Below are 7005 nucleotides of genomic sequence, written 5' to 3'. Positions count from 1 at the left end.
CAGCTGAAATTTGGAACATAGGTAGAATACATACATAGCACACAGGTACAGTACATACGTTGTAGATTAGGCAGTGCTTGTGAGTAAGATTGAAAACCATTATCAAGTACTCTAGGTGTACCTTATCCTCTTTCACTAGGCTTGGAAGCAGTCATGGCACTGCCAACTTTGCTTGAGATGTTACTTGATGAGGTCTTTAAAGGAGGCTTTGGATGATGTGTTTTGAATGCTAGTGGGGACAGAGTTCTATTTTCTAGCCACTGAACTACTATATAGTGCATCTCCAAAGCTATTGTAGCAGTTGGTGACTTCTAGTAGTAGTTTGCTTGATGATCTAAGAGGCCTTTTGGCTGAGTGATGTTGTACTAGGTTTTTGAGGGCAGAACACTTATTAGGGAGGTAATAGATCATATGACAGAGGCAGAGCTGATTGTAGGTTAGGAGGTTGGGCAGTTCAAGCCAGTGGAGCTGTCTCAAAGCAGTACAGTGATGAGTTCTATATGAGCAATTTGCAGCAAAGTGGGCAATTCTGTTATAGCAGGCTTCCATTTTGCTTAGTTCAGTTTTGCTGAGATTAGTCAGAATAGGAGATGCATAGAATAGGGTGAATAGAAGTTGGGAGCGAGCAATGGCTGATCTTGTGTTGTTGGTAAGAAATGGTTTAATGTGGTAAAGTGATTCCAGTTTGTCATGTACTTTTTTTTTAATAGTTAAGTTGAGATGACTATCAAATTTTAGATGGGCGTCTATGATTATTCCCAGTAGCTTAGCCTGTGCCACTGGAGTGATTGGAGTAGCATTTGCAGAGTAGATAGTGAATTGACTGTTATCAGTGTTTTTGTTAGAACTGGTTATAATCATAAGCTGAGTTTTCTTTGGATTGAGGATAAGTTGGGCTTTGGTAAGGTAGTTTTCAACTTCAGAGAATGCTAGTTGAATTGTTTCCAGGAGGGTGGGAATGTTTTGTGCAGCACAGATTAAGGTAGTGTCATCTGCATTTTGAATGACAGATGCATGCTGTGTAGAGGTATGGAGGTCATTTGTGAAGATTGTGAATAGTAGTGGTCCTAAGAACCCTGTGGGACTCCTATAGTTATGGGCAGCTGAGGAGAGAGAATTTTCCCATTTCACAGCTTGGTACCTGTCAGTTAAGTAGCTTTGGAACCAGGTAAGAGTGGAATTTGATAGGTGATATTGGTTTAGCAGGATTTGGTGCGAGACTGTGTCAAATGCTTTGGACATATCCAAAAAAAGAGTTGACACCTGCAGGCCTTCATTTTTGAGATGGTTTACTGTGTCTATGAAGCAGAGGAGGGCTGTAGTGGTACTATGGGCAGGTCTGAAACCATGCTGAGTAGGTGACAGGATGTTGCTGTCTAGGAGATATTTTAGTATCTGGGAATGGATGCATTTTTCTATGATTTTGGCCAGGGGGGGAGAGTAAAGCAATGAGCCTGTAGTTAAGTTCGGCGGAGGTCCCGCCTTTATGTATGGGTGTAACACAGGATATTTTCCAGAGTTTGGGCACATAGTTTTCAACAATTTATCTGTTTACGAGAGTGGAGATTGGGACAGCAATAGCATCTGCTGTGACTTTCAAGAAATAGCTGGGGAGTAGGTCGGCTGCTGTTGAGGCTTTTAGTTTGGAGAGCATGCTTTTGATTGAAGTGGTGGAAACTGTTTTGAGGGTAAAGCTTGTATTAGTGTTTGTGATGGGGGGGGGGGTAGTGAGGAAGGAACTGTCCTGTGATACTAAGGATAGAATTGATTTTACAAAGTGGGAGTTGAATTGTATTTTGATGGGAACTTTAGTGTCAGGGGTGGTTGGTTTGGGGGTAGCCTTTTGGGTGGATTTTAGTAGCTGGTTTACATTTATCCAAAATTTGTGAGGGTTGTGTTGGTATTTAGTTTGTAATGTCATGTAGTAGAATTTTATGTCCAGCCTAATGCATTTTTTTGCACGGTTGCGCAGTTCTTGGTACTTAGGCTTCGTGTTTCTTTGTTTTTTTGATAGTAAAGCCAGGCAGTGTCTCTGGACTTGAGGATTTGTTTGGTTTCTTTACTGAGCCAGGGGTTTGTAGAGGTTCTAACCTTGATTTTGTGCAGTGGAGCGACAGTGTGTAGGTGTTGTAGAAATGTTTTTTTGAAATATGCTACAGCCTGGTCAAGTGGGAGAGTTTTTAGAGGGGGGTCCAGTCACAGTTAGAGAGTAAAGTATTGAGGACCTCAGGAGAGAATTTTTTTGTTTTTCTAGGGGATATATAGTTAGTGGTTTTACATATGCATGCTCTACTACGTATAAAGTATATTATGTTGTGGTCACTTAAGGTGTCTGGGAGACTGCCTGCATGGGGGGTGCAATGTGGGGTTGTTAGGACCCAGTCAAGGGTGGACTCCCGTTTAGATTTTTTATCACATCTAGTTGGAATTTGGACTAGGTGCTGGTAGCCATGGAGATTTATTAGATTGCTTGGTGGTTCTGATATGCAGATGAACCAATCTAGGTTGAAATCCTCAAGAATAAGAGTTTCTTGTGAGTATGTGGAAGAACACCAGGATAAGAAATCTTCAAGGCTAGTAGGTGTATTACCAGGTGGAATATAGATCAAAATTGTGGTGCTGACCTTTTTAGGGTGAAGTTGTAGTTGTGAGAGAAGTATGTCCCAATTATTGGGGGAGGGGTAGGAGTTTTTTAATTGATGTAAAGTTAAGTTGGACTTGTACAGTAAGGCAGTTCCACCCCCTTTACGAAGTGGTCCGTCTTGTCTGATATTGTAGCCGGTAGGGAGAACTTCTGAGTTAGCTATGTTTTTATTTAGCTAGGTTTCTGTTAAAGCAACTATGTCTGGGGAGTAGTGTGCTATTGTGGCCTGGAGTTTAGGTATTTTATTTATGATACTTCTAATATTAATATTTATCATTAAAAGATGGTTGGTTTTGCTGCTGCTGTTGATTTGCCCAGGGATGAATATAGCGGGGTGGTGTGTTCTGAAATTTGTGTTGGAGCAGTTTGTGTTGGACAAGATGGATTTGGGCCTGGGTTTGGGTGGATATCCCCACTTATGGTGAGCCTGGTGTTAAAATGGTGATACAGATGTTAGTGTTTGGTGAGGAGTGTGAGAAAGTATTGTGTTTTTGGAGTAGGAATAAGAGCATATGTGTTTAGTTCTGAATTGGTCTGTTATGTAGTTCTTGAACAATTGTGGGCAGATATCAGTAAATGTGTGGTGTCTGTATATCAGAGTGCATGATGTAGTGTTTTGCTGCTAAGTTTAGGGATATTGCTAGAGTGATGACTGTGGTGTTATAAAGAATTATGAGAAGACAGACTAGACTTGTGTGATAGTCATGGTTATAAAGTTTAAGTTGGTGCTAGGTGGGGGTCCGAATAGGAATTATAGTGATGCACTTTATGTGGATGGGTAAATAGTGTGGGTGATGTAAAAAATGCCAAGTGGGAATGACAGTGACTGGGAGTATTTTGTGTGGAGCAAGTTGGTGTGGTATAATGTGATCTGACTTGAGGAGCTGTGATTGGTGGAAGTGATGTGAGGGTGAACTGTTGGTGTGGCTGTGATTACTATAAATGTGGAGGTAGTGGGGGCAGGAGGGAATAGGGGGAAGGACAGGAGGGGAGCGGAGAGAGCCCGAGTATTAGTGAGGTCGAACGGAGCGGGGCAGAGCCCACCAAGACAAGAGTAAAAAGTAAGTATTACTTTACAAATCTGAACACTTTAAACAAATTCCTGAGGTCTAATGGCTTACCAGCAAGCAGACTGCAAATTGCTGAAGAGCACTTGTGTCCTGGTGGGAGACTAGAAATTTAAAGATGGCTTCATGCTCAGCAGGATTCTAATAATAGACAGCATTGGGGGAGGGAGGGAGGAAGCACAAGGGGGTGTAAACCAGGCGGAATGCAAAGAAACCAGAGAGGCAGTCAGTGGAACTCTATCAATAAAGGCATCAGAGGGGTATGTAATAATTCAAACTACCTGTAAAGTGAAGGAGAGAAGAGAGAGCAACGTTTATTAAGGTTGGGAGTGTGTCTTCACATTGACTTGCTGATTAGTAACCAGTTTGTGCACAGATAGGAGCAGGGAGATACATTAGCAATGAGGGGGAATGTATAGAGAAGCAAATAAACAGGTGGGCCTCCAAGTGATACAAACTAAGGCAGAAAGCACTGAGAGGGCTCCTTGATGGTTAATTTAGTCACAGGGATCTGAATTAAATGTATATTGTCTATTGGACAGTTAGGATTACTGCATTTGCTGGGAGGGGACACAAGGCTACAACAGTCAGTTTTATTAGCACACTGAAAACTACTTAGAAATACTGCTAATGTAATAACTTCTCTCTCGTAAAACAGACAAGTAGAATGCCTGGGAGGACTGACCCTGCTCTTGAGGCTCAAAATGTATATCCTTGTTTAGTTTTGCAGTACTAATTCCTTCTTATACTGTATGGGTGGAGTGGTAGCCGCAGACTGCAGATTTGCTTGAGTGTGCTCCTGCGGCTCAAAATGTATATCATTGTTTAGTTTTATAGTACTGATTCCTTCTTATACTGTATGGGTGGAGTGGTAGCTGCAGACTGCAGATTTGCTTGAGTGTGCTCAGCAAGCAGAATGCAAATTGCTGAAGAGCACTTGTGTCCTGGTGGGAGTCTAGAAATTTATGATGGAAATGTTCTGAACTGGGCAGTTTTGTCATTGTTTCATACATTTTGTTTCATTGCTTACTGGAAAAATGTTCACAATACATTTCAACCACGCTCTAACAGGTGTGTGGTATTATACAAGGAATATAATTTAATACAATTAGGAAGGTGCATCAGAGAACACATGTATGTCTATTAGTGTTTGTGCTATCTTCTTCTTCTTCTTTCGGCTGCTCCCGTTAGGGGTCGCCACAGCAGATCAACTGTTTCCATTTACTCCTGTCTTCTGCATCTTGCTCTGTCACACTAACCACCTGCATATCCTCTCTCACCACATCCATAAACCTTATCTTAGGCCTTCCTCTTTTCCTCTTACCTGGCAGCTTCATCCTTAGCATCTTTTTCCCAATATACTCTGCATCCCTCCTCAGCACATGTCCAAACCAATGTAATCTTGCCTATCTGGCTTTGTCTCCAAACCTTCCAACCTGGGCTGACCGTCTAATATACTTATTCTTAATCCTGTCCATCCTCGTCACACCCAGTGCAAATCTTAACATCTTCAACTCTGCCACGTCAAGCTCTGACTCCTGCCTTTTTGTCAATTCCACTGTCTCCAACCCGTATAACATAGCTGGTCTCACTACCCTCTTGTAGACCTTCCCTTTCACTCTTACTGGTACTCGTCTGTCACAAATTACTCCTGACACTCTTCTCCACCCACTCCATCCTGTACTCTCTTCTTCACCTCTCTTCCACACTCACCATTACTCTGAACTGTTGATCCCAAGTACTTAAACTCATTCACCTTCACCACCTCTACTCCCTGCATCCTCACCATTCGTCTATCCTTCCGTAGTCCTGCTGACCTTCATTCCTCTTCTCTCTAGAGCATATCTCCACCTCTCCATGGTCTCCTCCATCTGTTCTCTACTCTCACTACAGATCACAATGTCATCTGCAAACATCATAGTCCATGGGGACTCCTGTCTGATCTCGTCTTTCAACCTGTCCATCACCATTGCAAATAAGAAAGGGCTCAGAGCTGATCCTTGATATAATCCCACCTCCACCTTAAACGCATCCGTCACCCCCACCACAGACCTCACCGCTGTCACACTACCCTCATGCATATATTGTACCACTCTTACATACTTCTCTGACACTCCCGATATCCTCATACAATACCACAACTCCTCTCTAGGCACCCTGTCATATGCTTTCTCTAAATCCACAAAGACACAATGCAGCTCCTTCTGACCTTCTCTGTACTTCTCCATCAACACTCTCAGAGCTATAAAATGTAAAATTAAAGTTTTAAAAGGAATCCAAATAATCATTGTAGAAGAAGAAAACCATAAAGCATTATGCACATTAGTATTTATGGTAAATTGGGAGAAATAACCAAGTAATGAAGACAGTGGAATGGCTGCGGGGGGGGGGGGGGGAGGGTTATGATTTTTGTGGGGGGCTGATGGAAAACTCTGTAATGAGTGGCACAGACTCTAGCTATGTCACTGATCAATAGCCCGTGAATAATGACTTTTGGAGGTCCTAGCAAACTATAATATTCTTTTGCCAAGATTAGAATATTGCCTACCATTAAATTCCCTACCTTTACCACAAAACCCACATACTGCAAGTCACCAAAAACGAAATCCTAAAGTTCATCATTTTCTCCCTTCCCAGTGAACATCATTGCTACACATTTAAAAACAAATAAATAAATGGTTACAATTTACTACTGGAGACATTTTTTGTGGAAATGTCTGAGTTTTAAACTTTTATGAGAGGTGCTATGCACCTTTGCAAAGTAAGTTTATATTTAAATTTACCTCATATTCATTTAGAGACAACATGGAAACTAAACCACTGAGACCTCCTTTTAATCTTTACCACTATTGAGAAATTATTTTCTAAAATTGTCCCTGAATCTTGCAGAAATGTGTCTGAGAAAATTAGACAGTGAGAATAGTATCATTTTTTTTAAAAAAAAAAGCTAAAGGTAATGTTAGTACAAGAGCCAAAATGCAAGTGTTTCAAAGGTAATGCTTTGTATTGGCAGTTCTGCAATAGATTGCTTAAATATTTTCCATAGAAAATATTGTTTCATAATGATGATTTTTGTAGAAACTATATTGACTGTATTCCTAGTGTTAGCTAAATCTGTATATTCTCCTAAGGTGTTAGTTATATTTGAACTGACTGAATTTGCCAAAAAGCCCTCAGTTTGTAAAGCTATATATCTGCTGATTTCCTCTGTTTAATATCAGTTCATTTATTTTCTGGCTGTAGAAGGCTGCAACAGCTAATTTTATTTTTATAAAAGAAAATTGTATTTTAGTT

This window comes from Protopterus annectens, chromosome 15.part0, assembly GCF_019279795.1.
Source record: "Protopterus annectens isolate FY-2018-M chromosome 15.part0, PAN1.0, whole genome shotgun sequence".
In the NCBI taxonomy this organism is placed as follows: Eukaryota; Metazoa; Chordata; order Ceratodontiformes; family Protopteridae; genus Protopterus; species Protopterus annectens.
This window is presented reverse-complemented; position numbering follows the sequence as displayed.